At 44.0% G+C, this 14770-nt stretch overlaps 1 protein-coding gene across 11 annotated transcripts in view; it reads left to right on the forward strand.

Moving 5' to 3' along the window:
• Positions 1-7021: 7021 nt before the first annotated feature.
• LOC144500442 (uncharacterized) overlaps positions 7022-14770 on the forward strand; it is a 256651-nt gene continuing 248902 nt past the window's right edge. For 8 of the 11 annotated variants that reach the window (XR_013498975.1, XM_078223362.1, XM_078223364.1 and 5 more), the window contains exon 1: positions 7022-7199. The gene's annotated coding sequence lies outside the window, so the exon portion shown is untranslated. The remainder of the gene's footprint in view (positions 7200-14770) is intronic. The other 3 variants (XM_078223372.1, XM_078223366.1, XM_078223373.1) reach the window with 3 other exon arrangements.

Consider the following 14770-nt stretch of genomic DNA (forward strand, 5'->3'; position numbering starts at 1 on the left):
AACTTCATTACGGGGGTGAGCTCAGGGGTGGTGAGTAGGTGGTGGGGTGGGCACTTGCCGACCCACCCTATTTTACATACACCCCCACTCTGCCAGAAACACATGTTATGAAATGGATATAGAGACACTCAAGATGATGGAAAATGAAATAATTAGAATGATACCAGAACCAAGACATAGGGCCCAATTTTACCATTTGGAGTCTAAGGGCCGGATCCGGGCGTAATACTAATTACGTAATAATAATTCCGAGCCCGGAATCCTCTTTGCAGCGCACCCATACGCTTTTTGCCGGCTCCGGTCCGATCCACGCAGTGGGCGGGGCTTAGCGCTGCCGGAACGATCGGAGCTCTGAACTGCGCATGCGCAGTTTGAAAAAAAATCTGAAGCAGCGCCCCCAGGCGGGAAAGAAAAAAAAGCAGAGAGAGCGGCTCTCTGACACATGGAAGAGTTGGCAATAATTATACCTGCTCTTGTTAGAGAAAATATTGTTCTAACAATCTGATAACGCTATTAAACTCAAAGCTTTTGTCAAAAGATTACACTTGCACCTATTTCAACTGTCTACTTTTGTCTCAGTAATGAATGTGAGCTGCTTGGGTTATTTTGGGCTGATTGTGTCTACTTGCAGGGCTCAAGTGAAAAATAAAATGTGCATTTCTGAGAACAAAGTACATCCAAATCATTTTATTTCATTCCTGTTGTCACAGAGACGTCTCCCCATCAACATATTGTAAAATAAATATATAACAAACCCAGTACTTGCAGCATATATCCTGAAGCAACAGGTCTTTAGAAGAAATTTCTAGTCCCAGGAACATCTAGGATCTACTTAAACAGTGTCAGAAGTTTAATATTTTAGATCAAATGAATGTAATGGTAGTTTATGCAGAAAAATTAGTTTATTAACTTTCTAAAGTGTAACAATATTTTGAAAAGAGATGCTTTTGACTGTTAAAGGATAGGAATTAAAACATTCAAATGTTTCAATTCCTATCCTTTAACAGTAAAGATAATGAATGATTTACGTGCTTGGAATGGTTTACGTCCTCCACCCCCGCCCCCAACCAGAGATCCATCCTCCCCCCCTCTTCCCCCCCCCCAACCAGAGATCCATCCTCCCCCCCTCTTCCCCCCCCCCCACCAGAGATCCATCCTCCCCCACTCCTCCCCCCCCCCAACCAGAGATCCATCCTCCCCCACTCTTCCCCCCCCCCAACCAGAGATCCATCCTCCCCCACTCCTCCCCCCCCCCAACCAGAGATCCATCCTCCCCCCCACACACTCGCGGAGCCGCCACCGACCCGGGACGGCGGATTGGCTGCGACTACAAGACACCCGTAAGTACCGGAGAGCTTTCGGACGCCATGCACCTACCTCCTCGCCAACCCTCACTGAGGAAGCGCCGGCTTCCAACTTTTATTTAGCAGGTCACTAAAAGCGCGGATCCGGATTGGGCCGCGCGGTGGTAAAGTGGGATTTGGCGGTAGAGTTGGGCGGGCAGTTCATTAAATCGTCGGGCCGCCCCATTCAGGCGCGGACCAGATCCAGCCCGAATCGGGTGTCGGTAAAGCCGCAATCTGCTCAGATTCGGGTGCAGATCGCGTTAAAGGCCCGACGCCCGAATTTACCACGATTCCACACCCGAAAACGGGCGCAAATCTTTGGTAAAATCGGGCCCATAAATGTTAGGAAAGATAGAACCGGCTTTGGCTCTTATCTCGAGGAAAGTTTAAATGGACTTCCTCGGATGGAGATCTTTAAGACTATATAAGGATTAAATGGACATAAGTATTTCCACTTACAGGCAAGACCAGAAAGAGGGGCCATAAATATATGATAGATAATAATAAATCCAAAGGGAACCGCTTTACCTAAAGAGTGGTTAGAATGTGGAACTCTGTGCCACAGGGAGTAATGAGGCGAACAGCAATGATGCATTTAAGGTCATGCTCAATAAAAATAGGAAAAGGAACAGGAGCTTATGTTGAAGGTGTTAGAAAAAGAATGAAATAAGGCTTATGCGGAGCATTAACACTCTATGGGCCTTATAGGCTGAATAGCCTATTAATGCCCTGTACATTGTAATACTTGTAATATTTGAATGTGACATATTTGAAGAATGTTTCACTCTTCGGCTTTATGTTTATTGTAATTTTTTCCATTCTTCCTGTATGTTCTTTGACATTACGGAACTCGTTATTTTGTACATTACTTAAGCCCTTGACTATTTTTTCCATTTTCTCAGTGCCATTCTAAACATTCCTAGCAGCAATACCGAGGAGAACATCGAGAAACATTATGGAATTCACCTGATTTCTGTGCAGTTAACAATAAATAACGTAGAACTTTCCATGAGGAGATTTAGTAAGTGGGAAAAACTCCACAAGGGGTTGATTCTATGTGGTCTATGGCATTTAATGAGCTTTGCATGTTCCTTAATTTATTTTGTTCTTGTGAGTCGTGGTGCTAAAGCCTCAACCGATAGAAAGTATACTCCTGAAAAAAGAGGCCAGCTGTTGAAGCTTTTTATCTTGCACACATCAGAACAGATACAAGGGTGTCAAATATCAAAGACGGCAACAAATTATACTGCATGAAAAAAGGATACTGATTGGGTTGACAGGTTGATTCTGATTGGCCAAAGTGTTGCCATGGAGAATACAGCAAGAAACTATTGTGCCTCTCGCTTTTGTTTAATTCAAAAAGCTGCCATGCCTGGACATGTTCTTTTTGTCTGCAGAGGACAGGTCATGCATATGAAGATATGCAGCTTCTAACAAGCATATGTGATCCAGGTTACAAGTTTAACTGGTAATCTTAAACTAGTTGTTACTGTAATTCCTAGCGCACTTAGAATTGCTCAGCAAAAGCTGTTCTATCATGGAGTCACATCTAACATTAGACTTGTGTTCTGAATTTTGCAAGGACAGGTTGGTTGTGTATAGTCAATACTCTACCTATCGCAAACATCTGAAGGAATGTGGTGTTTGGCATGATCCAGTCATTGGAACAAATGCCCTAAATACCTGACATCACACTGATGCTGAAATTCGTATACCACCATACTCATTTGTATAGTAAGTAAAATGTGTTTTTGGCTTGACAGCAGCACCTTGTTAGTGGAAAGTACCACTTGTTTCGCTACTGCATCGTAGCAGCATGAAGCAGCTAGCTTTACCTGTCACTCAAATTTTGAGATACCTTGCCCTCCTGATGTAATCAGAGGCAGACTGGACACTTTTAAAGTCCAAAGGTGGTGGTCTTAGGCCCATTTCTGAGCATGTGCGTGTGATACACAGTGAGTAATGATCTGATTGGGGAGCCATTACCCCACAGGACAGCTTTGGTGTGCCCTTTGATCCTATGGGATAATGGCTACCCTGATTAGATTATTGCTCACTGTGTATCGTACATAGTGCCTTTCCGAATGGCCCAGAGCACTTAGGAAGAGACGGTGTTGCAGTGGCAATATCATTGGACTAATAATCCAGAGTCCAGACTAATGGTCTGGAACATGGGTTCAAATCCCACCATGGCAGCTGGTGGAATTTGAATTCAATTAATATGTTTGGAACATAAAGCTATCTCACTAATAGTGTCCATGACAATTCTTGTTGGTTGTTATAAAAACCCATTGGGTTCACTAATGTCCTGTTGGGTAGGAAATCTGCCATCCCTACCTGGTCTGGCCAAGATGTGACTCCAGACATCCAAACGTGGTTGGCTTTGAAATAGCCCAGCAAGCCACATAGGGCAATTGGGGATGGGTTACAAACACTGGCTTTGCTGGTGACACACACGCACACTCACACACACACCCCGCCCACTTGAAGACAAAGCAATGACTATGATGAAACCAACAGTATCTGTTGTAATGTAGGAAATGCAACCTGATGATGACCAGTTTGTTAGTAATATTGCTTGAGGGAGAAATATTGACCAGGACTCTGGGGATTCCTCACCAGCTTTTCTTTGAAAATAATGACGTGGGATCTTCTACACAAACCTGAGAAAGTAGATTTAACTTCTAGGGTAAACAGATCATTTGAAAGGTGGCACCTCCAATAGGACAACATTTCCACAGTAACTGGAATGTCAGCCAATATTTTGTTCTCAAGACTCTGGAGTAGGACTTGTGTTCAAACCTCACTGAGCAGGCAAGTATGAAGTTGCTGAGGGGAGGGAGGTACTGAGGAGCTGGGTCCAGTGAAAGGTTCACTAACCTCTTGAGGTTTACTAAGGTGAATGTCCTGCAATTCTCAGCTGGCAGCCTTCACTCTCTCACCTGCCTAGCATTCTCCCTGCACAGCACTCCACTGACCAGCACACCTTGCTCTCACACCCATTCCTTTCTCCCCAGTCTCCTTAAATCTTCATCTCAATGGACACTCATGTGCAGTCTATTGGTCTCACATTACGATTCCTCACAATCATCAAATATTCACCCTCCATCCTCAGCATCTATTCACTTCTCACGTTCTCAATTCTCTGCTTTTTCCCATTGAAGGAAGCCCACAACTCCAAGGAGAGGCAAAGAACCATGGGTGGAGCTTTTCCCCCGGCAACCCTGATATCTATGGAGGAGGAAGTCCTGGAGATTAACAGGGTGACAGCAGGCTAGGCCATTGCTGGTTGAGAGGTGGGGTGCTCAGAGACCTGGTGACAACATTAGACATTACACTAGCTCTTGGGCAACTGTCACTCATGTTGAATTGTTATCACCAATATATTAAGTGCCACGATCAAATGTCAAACTATAAATGGAACCCTATTTAATTTACATCCAGCACTAAGTCATGTCTTTCCCCTGTCACATGTACTTTGCAGGAGGTGGTGCAGGAGATGAGGGAGGACCAGCACTTTGAGGATTCAATATGACATGGCTCCTGCATACCCTCCATCAGTGCAGATACAGACACCTCAGTGAGTATCCAGTAGAGATAGAGAGGTTGGCTTTATCACTTATTGCCATTTACTGTCATGACATCTTCTTTGTTGGATAACACATTGACACATAGTCAGTTAAAGGTCACTGGATGTCTTGAGCTGCATTGATGAGTAGATGAGTGTGATGGGTGGATGTGTGTCTGAGGGGGGAGGATTGCTGGTGTGGGATGGGTGATGGGATTTGCACATGGGCCATGATAGGGCAAGTTAAATGTGGCAAGGACAGTTCTCAAGTGAAGCTTGCCTGGATGAGGTGACTGTGGGCTTCTTGGGTAGGTCGATCTGTGGCTGAAGGCACTAATGGTATGTCAGGATGTTGTTCCTCCTCCAAGGATACCAGGTACTCTCCACCTTCCTCTGACACCTTCTCCAGTCCTCTTTGTAGTGCCATGTTGTGAAGGGCACGGCGTACCACCATTAGCAGGCTCAAGGAGCCGAATGGCCCACTTCTGTTCCTGTTTCATATTTCATATGTTATCCAGAAATCCCTTGCTGGGAAATAATTAAGGTACCTCCAGGTCAGTCAATGCAATATATTTTCATTTTGAGCAAACTACTGAACACAATATGGCAGCTCCCTGGATACTTGCCGGATGCTTGCATTACCCTCTTGTGGTTGGCACGTACCAGCTGCACACTGAGCCAGTTCCAATTGACAAAACCAGCTGGCTATTCTGATGGTGTCTTGATTGCCACATGGGGGCATTCTACAACCTCCTGGAACTGTGGAAATCCTGTGAGGAAAACAAAGCTGTTTTGCATTTGACTGACCTCATCCATCGCAAATTGAATGTCGTTGGAAGCCTTGACAAACAGGGCTTTGGTGACCGAGCTGATGTCATTGCGATCTGCAGATTGTGAAATCCTTCTAGATCACCAGCTGAGTCCTGGAAGAACCTGGGAATTGAACGCTGTGGTAACCTTGATGCCCATGGGCAAGGGGTGACCACGTGGTCTTCTTGGGTGAAAATCCTCTTCCAAGAGGCTGCAAAGGTCTGGCTGCAATGAGAGCTGAAGTCTGCTGCTGGAGTTGCTGCTCCTGTCGTTGTGGTGGCTGAGCTAGAGGATGCCACACACCTCCTCAGAAGTCCAACCAACTGGACACCATGTCACAGGGAGGTTTCACAGGCAGTAAAGTGAGATAACCATCAGGGGCAACCAGGGGTACTTGAGGTAGGCTGCACAAACTTGTTGTCCCCATTAAAATCAGTTAATGTAGGCAAAAGCCTACAGTGTGGCTGACCACAGGCTTTCCAGTTTCACCCCATATACTGCACTCATAATCTGCCTTGGGAGAGGAGATAGAGATCATGAAAGGGCATCCTTTTCTCCAACTTTCCTAGTCCTCTTGCCCCTGAACCCCTCTTTCTGTTGACAGGAGGATTCTGTCCTTCATATCACTGAAACTCAATGCTGCAATATAGTCCGCTTCAGCAGAAGATGCCAAAGAGCCAAGAGGAAGAGTCACTCGAAAGGTAACTTGAAATGACAGGACATACTCTACTTTAATAAGATCGGAGTTAAATTAAATATTTGGTCACTGTGCTGATTTTTGTTTATCATTACACAGTAAATTAATTTTCTGAATGCAGTGGCATGGTGGCTCAGTGGTTAGCACTGCTGCCTCAGCGCCAGGGACCCGGGTTCAATTCCGGTCTCGGGTAACTGTCCGTGTGGAGTTTGCACATTTCTCCCCGTGTCTGCGTGTGTTTCCTCCGGGTGCTCCAGTTTCCTCCCACACTCCAAAGATGTGTGGGTTAGATTGATTGGCCATGTTCAACTGCCCCTTAGCGTCAAGGGGATGAGCAGGATAAATACATGGGGTAATGGGGATAGCGCCTGGGTGGAATAGATGTCTGTGCAGACTCAAATGGGCTGAATGGCCTCTTTCTGCACTATAGAGATTCTATAATTCTATGATTCTATGAAATGCAGTCTGTTTACTGTGATACCTATTTCAGTGAAACATATACACATATCAGCTGACTCTCTGCTGTTCTAATCTGTCAGCATCAAATTGCCATAGAAAGCTGACATGCCGTAGCTCTGGAGCTGCAGGGTCAGATTCTTCACACATCAGTTGGATCAGCCAGAGTGTTCTCAAGCATGAGCCAACGCACATTAATAGCACACTTTCATGTGATACTCCTGTATGCTAGGTCACAAAACTGGGGTTTAGTAAAGTAAAGCACAGGTTTTGAACAGCAAGAGTGGAATATGTAATATTTATTGAAGAACCGATAGATCAGGTAAGTCAAAACCTGATGCATTTTCATTTAGAGGTGTTTTGCTGTGGAACGATATTCAACAAAATCTAATATTTAGGGTGATGATAAATGAGATTTGGATGATTTATCAGCCTGGGATTACAGAGCAATTCTACTGCCTTTACAGCTATCACAAGTTTAGATTGAAATAATTATGAATATTATTTTTGCATCATTCTCAATGATAGATATGACAATATACCGTGCTATCTCTTTTGTCTTTTTGCTTTCAACGACAGATAAGCATATAGAACATGCAATTAGTCATCCATTGTGTTAATGAACATTGTACATTTTTGGATTTTTACTCCAGATAGCTTTCTACAGCTTGGTATTTCTGACCATTCCAGTAGGCAATCCCTCATATTTTCTAACTCGCTATAGCTTTGCATGTACCTTTACCTGCCTAATATCTCGGTAATGTAACTATAGTTAAAAGTACGGTGCACCCTATTGGGAATACTATGCACAATTCCGGTCCCCGCATTACAAAACAAATACAGAGGCACTGGAGAAGGGGTGATCTGGTTTTACAAGAATGGTATCAGAATTGAGATTATGACTGTGAGGAAGGACTGACAGCTTGGGGCAGTTTTCTTAAGGAAAGAGAAGGTTGAGGGGTGACATTATGAATTAGTTTGATTGGGTAGACATAGAGGTGTTTTTATTGTGGGGGGGTCCGACACTACAGATTATAAATATAAGATAGTCACTAATAAACTCAATAAAGAATTCAGAAGAAACTTCTTTTGACCAGCGAGTGGTTAGAAATGGAACTCAATATCACAAGGAGTATTTGAAGTATATAGCATAGATGTTCCATGAAAGCTAGATAAATACACAGAGGAGAAAGGAATAAAAGGACAGATGGATAGGATAGGGGGTGGCACAGTGGCACAGTGGTTAGCACTGCTACCTCACAGAGCCAGGGACCTGGGTTCAATTCCTGGCTTGGGTCACCATCTGTGTGGAGTTTGCACGTTCTCCCCAGATCTGTGTGGGTTTCCTCCGGGTGCTCCGATTTCCTCCCACAATCTGAAAGATTGGTTAGGTGGATTGGCCATGCTAAATTCTCACTCAGTGTACCCGAACAGGCGCTGGAGTGTGGTGACTAGGGGATTTTCACAGTAACTTCATTGCAGTGTTAATGTAAGCCTACTTGTGACACTAATAAAATTAAACTTTGAAAATAAGATTAGATGGGGCATAAACACTTACGGGGACCAGTTGAGCTAAATGATTGTTTCTATGGTGTACAGTCTATGTAATTCTATGTACAGTAAGAAGTCTCATAACACCAGGTTAAAGTCCAACAGGTTTATTTGGTATCACGAGCTTTCGGAGCACTGCTCCTTCATCCGGTGAGTGAGGTCAGGTTGTAGTGAACTCAAGGATCAAACAGAAAACATGTTCTTGAATTTCAACTTACTGGTAACATCACACCCTCACATGACCTTCAAAAAACAGTATAAAATACTTTACACCAGACATTGGCTTAGACTATAAGGCTGATTTTAATTCATGATGTGAAACAAGTGGGCTGGGAATGGGATGTTTCTGAGAAGAAAGTTCCTATGATGTTACCAGGCTGAGAATATTTGAACTCCCAGGCCTAACCATTGCTGGTCACCCATTCATGTTGGGCAACCTGCCCACTAGATGCACAAAGTTTAGATGAGCTCCCGAGGTCTATTTAAAGTATGAAATCCCCTCTTAAAGGAAGGTTGCATGACCAGTTTTGAATTTAATTGCAACTGTGCTGGACAGAATTGTAGCATCGGAAATGCATCGGAGGACTGCCTCCAATTTTTCTGATACCTCCCTGGATCTGTGCAAAAGGTCACCCCAGAGCCCAGCGGAGCATTTCCTGGGCCACAGTGTACAGGTCTGGACAAAGCTGGCTGACACACTGAGAGTAAGCAGCATCACCCAGCAACTGGCTTCAGTGTAGGGAGAGGTCCAACGATCAACAGCAGCATTGGTGAGTCTCCCATCTGTCTCAGCAACATCTTTTTGCCCCCCCATCAATCTCAACAATTACTATAATGACTTCAACGAAGCTGATGAGATTGGGCTCTCAGAGTATAAGCTCCTTGATTAGGGTCAAAATTGCCTGCCCAATCAGGGAGCCTCACCTGTATATAAATATGGGAGTGTCAGGTCCACTGGCATTCCTGATTCTGACTGTCTACCTGAAGCACTCTAGGAGTGGAATACAGTTTGTACATAAAGGGAATCTGATGAAGGGACACCGGCCTCTGAGGAGTTATTTCAATTACCTCCTCCCAACATGTCCAGCACTGTACAATTACTGTGATACACTATAACACCTTTACTTCTCATTCTGATCCTTTGCTCTCTTCACAATGCACACCAACAACATTCTCTTCTTATAGCCTAATATTTGATTCCCAGTATTCCTTCCTTACTTCTTATACCACACACTTGGCTTGACATTAATCACTTTCCCTTCCTCACTGCATTTTGCTTTTTCTCTACTCTTAACACATGCAATACCGAAGCAAGTATTCATTTAGCTTTTGACAACCACTCACTAATTCTTGCCCACACCTTCTGCAGGACAAGACAGCACATAATTCAAGGGAGACAAGCAAGACAAGTGGAGAGTAGCATCTAACATCGTGGTTCACATCCAAGCAGATCAAGAGAGGTGGGAGATTAGTGAAACAAGCAGAGCCTTGAGCAGTGGAACAGTGGAAGCTGCTGTTTTACTTGGGCTAAATGTTGTAAAAAAACTTATAGGGCGGGATTTTCCGGCCGCGCTTGTCCTAAGGTTGAAAAATCCCACCCGAGGTTAACGGACCTTTACATGGTCCGTGTCCCACCTGCTATGATTCCCGTGGCAGGCAGGACAGGAAAATTCCGCCTATAATCTTTCATCCGCCTCAGTGAATATTAAGCAAGCTTCACAATTTCAAGGTAAATTTCAAGACTTGTTAGCTGCTAAAGGTTAGCTGTTCAGTGCTGCCCGAATGCATCTCTTTTCTTTTTAAACTCGGTCCTTCTCTGCAGCAAGGACATTTTGAAGAAATACCTCAGAGGAGGACAATCCTCCTGAGCAAGCACCATAGCACATCGCATCCCTTCCAAAGAACCAGATCAGAGATTGGCACTCCATGTGGTTTAGGTAGTGAGAGCAAAGTGATCTTTAATCCCTCTTAAAGATCTTAAAATCTTCAAAAAGATCTTAAAGATCTTAATCTCTTAAAGATGTGTGGGAAGTTGAACTCCCCTCCAGTAACATTTAGTGGGTAACTAACAGAAATACCTGACACTCATTTTAAAATGAACACTTAACAATTTATTTTTTTAACTAACAGGGAACTTTAATTAAACAAATAACATACTGAATAAAATAAGATTCTGCTGGATTGCTGTTCAAATAAGTACAATATCCATTCATTAACCAAAAAAAGTAATAACAGAATTTTGTCACTCTCAAAAAAAAAGTACAACCATGTTTTGTGTTTTTCGGAGCCTTCTGCAGTTTTTTGGTTGATTTCTCTGTCTAAGTTCTTGTTGATGTGGCCTTTTGCTAGTTAGATGGTGTGTTCTCTTAAGATATATATAAAGCCTGTAAGGTTGAGAGCTGAGAACTCGTAGCTCTTGGCAACTGACATTTATCCTCTCCCTCTCCAGACTTGAGAGGTGGCAGTTGCTAACTCCTGTTTCCCCCTGCTTGCACTCTCTTTTATACCTCTGATGACTTATCAATTTTCCTACAATAGGATTGGTCTGCTGTTGTCAACAACATCAAATTCAAATCTTATAGGTTCTTGATAGCTGAGTGCTGGCTTTAAATTGATTGGGCAAAATTCAAACACAAACAGGTTGCCTTGTCAAGACTATTGCTTGACTTTTTGATACAAATGTTTCAGCTTGGACTTTGGATGTACTTTGCATTTTAAACCTCCAAGCATTGAAACAAACATACCAGCTTTTAAAGGGACGCAATGTTTTTTTTCCTCTAGTCTTTTTTACAATTTTTTACATCTTTATCAACATCATTTTCCAACTTCACAAACTCAACTTCGCAACAACTCCATCCAGGACAAAGCAGCCCGCTTGATTGGCACCCCATCCACAAACATTCACTCCTTCCACCACCAATGCACACCATCAATAAGATCCACTGCAAGAATTCATCATGGTTCCTTCGGCAACATGTTTCAAACCCTGACCTCTACCATCTAGATGGACAAGGACAGCAGATACGTGGGAACATCACCACCTAGAAGTTTCCCTCCACACCACTCATCGTCTGACTTGGAAATATCTTTTTAGCCTGTCTTGATGCTCTCTCCACTCCCATTGTTTTGTTTCTTAAAGACTGGATTAGTTGTAAGTATTCGCATTCCAACCATTATTCATGTAAATTGAGTCTGTGTCTTATAAGTTCTGTTTGTGAACAGAATTCCCACTCACCTGAAGAAGGGGCTCAGAGCCTCGAAAGCTTGTGTGGCTTTTGCTACCAAATAAACCTGTTGGACTTTAACCTGGTGTTGTTAAACTTCTTACTTGGAAATACATCACCATTCCTTCACTGTCACAGGATCAAAATCTTGGAATTCCCTCCCTAACAGCACTGTGGGTGTACCTACACTGCAGTCACCACACTAGTTGAATAAGACAGCTCATCAACCCTTTCCAAGGGCAATTAGAGATGGGCAATAAATGCTGGCCTAGCTAGTGATTCCCACATCCCCTAAAATTAATTTTAAAGAAGTTAATACTCACCATGAAGCCAGAAAATAAGTTGGATCAGACTCTCCTGGCAAGCTACCTGCAGCCAATTCTTCATAGACCCCAGCACCCAGAAGTCTCTGGCCATATGTATCTCAATGCCCCAACATAATCAACAGCAGCCTTCCACTACCTTCGCTGAGGCCACTCAACGAGCACTGCGTAGGAGTCTAGGTAGGAAACATTATAAAAGGGCATTATGAATTGTTGCTCAGGTGCGCAAATAAAGGGAGGCAAGTATTATGGTTGCCACTAATTTAATCACCTTCATCACATTTGGCACATTGGCCTGCACTCATGGTTCCAAAGCAGCTTTTGATTCTGCATTGTCAGCGTGTCATTCATACAGGAGGTAGTTGAATAGGTTCAATGTTATTTAATGCAGGATTAAAGGAGTAGTGTAGGACGTACTTAGGGCAGGGAATGAGCAGGTCAACAAAATGGCTGAACAGTTAACTAATTCCTCACACTTCTTGCTGCAAGGCATGGAAGTGGCTGTCCTTCTCCTGCTGTTTCTTAACCTTACTCTTGGATCTTTCTCCTTGTGCAATGGATAATGTTGCAGATGTGCCCCCAAGTGTAGGCCTCTTGGATGGTGAGGATGTGCGGCATGCAACACATGATTACAAAGCAGGATACTCATTGTGGGATGGATTTCTGAAAAGGTGGTTTTTTTGGGTATGATGCCATCGTATAAATGCCTTGTGACAGCTGTCTTGCAAAAACTTGATCCTGTTTCTGTGATTAGTGACAACATGAAGACTAATGGTATAGCCCTTTCTAGAAATGAATACTGCTGGCTGGTGTTCTGGTGCCTAGATGGTCACGTGTATGAAATCGTAACACCTTGGACATGAGGGAAGCCAGCCATTGGTGGGTATTGTCTATGTGTTTGTTGATGGAATACTCTCCACTTGCCTGGATGAATGCAGCTCCAACAACACGCAAGAAGCTCGACACCATCCAGGACAAAGCAACCCAGTTGATTGACATCCCATCCATAAACATTCACCACCTCCATCATTAATGGACAGTGGCAACAGTGTGTACCATCTACCAGGTCCACTGCAGGCATGCACAAAGGCTCCTCAGACTGCACCTTCCAAACCCATGACCTCTACCATCTAGAAGGTCAAGGGCAGCAGATACCTGGGCCAGAATTTTATGCTCTGTCTCCTGGTGGGTTCAAAGGTTGGGCGGAAGAGCAAAAGTTAGTATGGACAAGGTTCCCTCCGGGATCCCACCCACCCCAACCCAGGCATGATTTTAAGATGGGATGGACGGGGCCTCGGACAGGAAGCCTGCCAATGCTTCAGCCAGTTAAGGGCCTTTTCCTGCCCAGGCTGAAGTTTTAGTCTGGCAAGTGCCTGATAACTGAGGGTGGGAAACTGAAAAAGCTCTCACCTTTGACCTCAGGTGAGAATGGGGGGGATTTTTTCTCAGGCGTCTTAGCCTCTTCCAATCACTGCAATGCTGTGCTGGAGAGCTGTCGGCCACTTTGATTGGTCGACAGCTCTCCAAGGCAGGACTTCCATCCAAGTGTGATGGAAGTCCCACCTGCTGCCAATCAAAGATGGATTGAGTTAGTGGGGCTGCTGGCTGCTGGTTGCTTACATTCCTGCAAACTCAAGTTCCCCTACAAGACACTCAACATCCTGACATGGAATTATAACACTGTCCTTTCAATGTCATTGGGTCAAAATCCCAAACAGCACTATGGGCATGCCTACACCTCAGGGACTGCAGTGGTTCAAGAAGGCAGCTCAACCCTACCTTCTCAAACACAGCCAGAGATTGGCAATAAATGCTGGCTGAGTCACATCTAGTGAACAAATAAATAAAGAAAAAGAATGGAACGGTCATGTTTGAGGAATTAAATGATCCTTCTCGTTCTTAGCAGCACACAGAAATTACAATATGAAAAACGGGCACTTTGGCCAACTGATCTGTGCTGGCATTTACACAGCAAGTGAAGAAACAATTCCAATCATTCACCCCCATTCCCATATCACATCATCCCCTTTTCATACATCCACCTAACCAATTTAATCTTGAATGTTGACATATGTTCTGCCTCAATCATAAACCTGGAAATCAATTGCATAGACTCATATTTTGTATAAAGTGATTTCCCCTGCTCTCTATTCTATGTTACATACACTTCATTTCAAATCTATGTCACGCACATCCTATGAATCCTAGGGGATTTTCACAGCAACTTCATTGCAGTGTTAATACAAGCCTACTTATGACTAATAAATAAACTTTAAACTGAATGACTATTTTAAAAAATCAGTGGTGAAGCTGATACAGTGGTTGGCCATGGTGCAATGGGCACGTGTGACCTGCGTAATGCAGCTGCGCATTACAGGCTGTGAGCTGCATCTAGCTGTATCTGACTAGGAGCGAGTGGAAAAGAAATTCAGTGCTGTGGTTTTGACAGCCAATGGCAATGAATGACTCTTTGACCTGGCATGCAGCAGGCCGTTTTTTGTAATAAGCTGTGGAGGTTTCCAACAGCCTGTGTGGAAAGGCACAGCTTCTTGATGCACTACCTCTCAGATGGATCCAAAAAACAGATGCTTTGCTGTACACGCACTGTCCAGTGCATGGCCATTTGTGCATCATTGGGAGCTGTGTCTTCAACTGTCTGGGCCTCACATTGTGGCATTCAACCTATTGTGGAGTCTCACTATCCCATTGTTTGCACCCACTGCCACAGGGGAACCCACGACGAAGGATGGCCATCAGCGGGACTGGAAGATCCCGCCAGCGGGAATGGCCAGAAA

Source organism: Mustelus asterias, chromosome 11, assembly GCF_964213995.1.
Source record: "Mustelus asterias chromosome 11, sMusAst1.hap1.1, whole genome shotgun sequence".
NCBI lineage: Eukaryota > Metazoa > Chordata > Chondrichthyes > Carcharhiniformes > Triakidae > Mustelus > Mustelus asterias.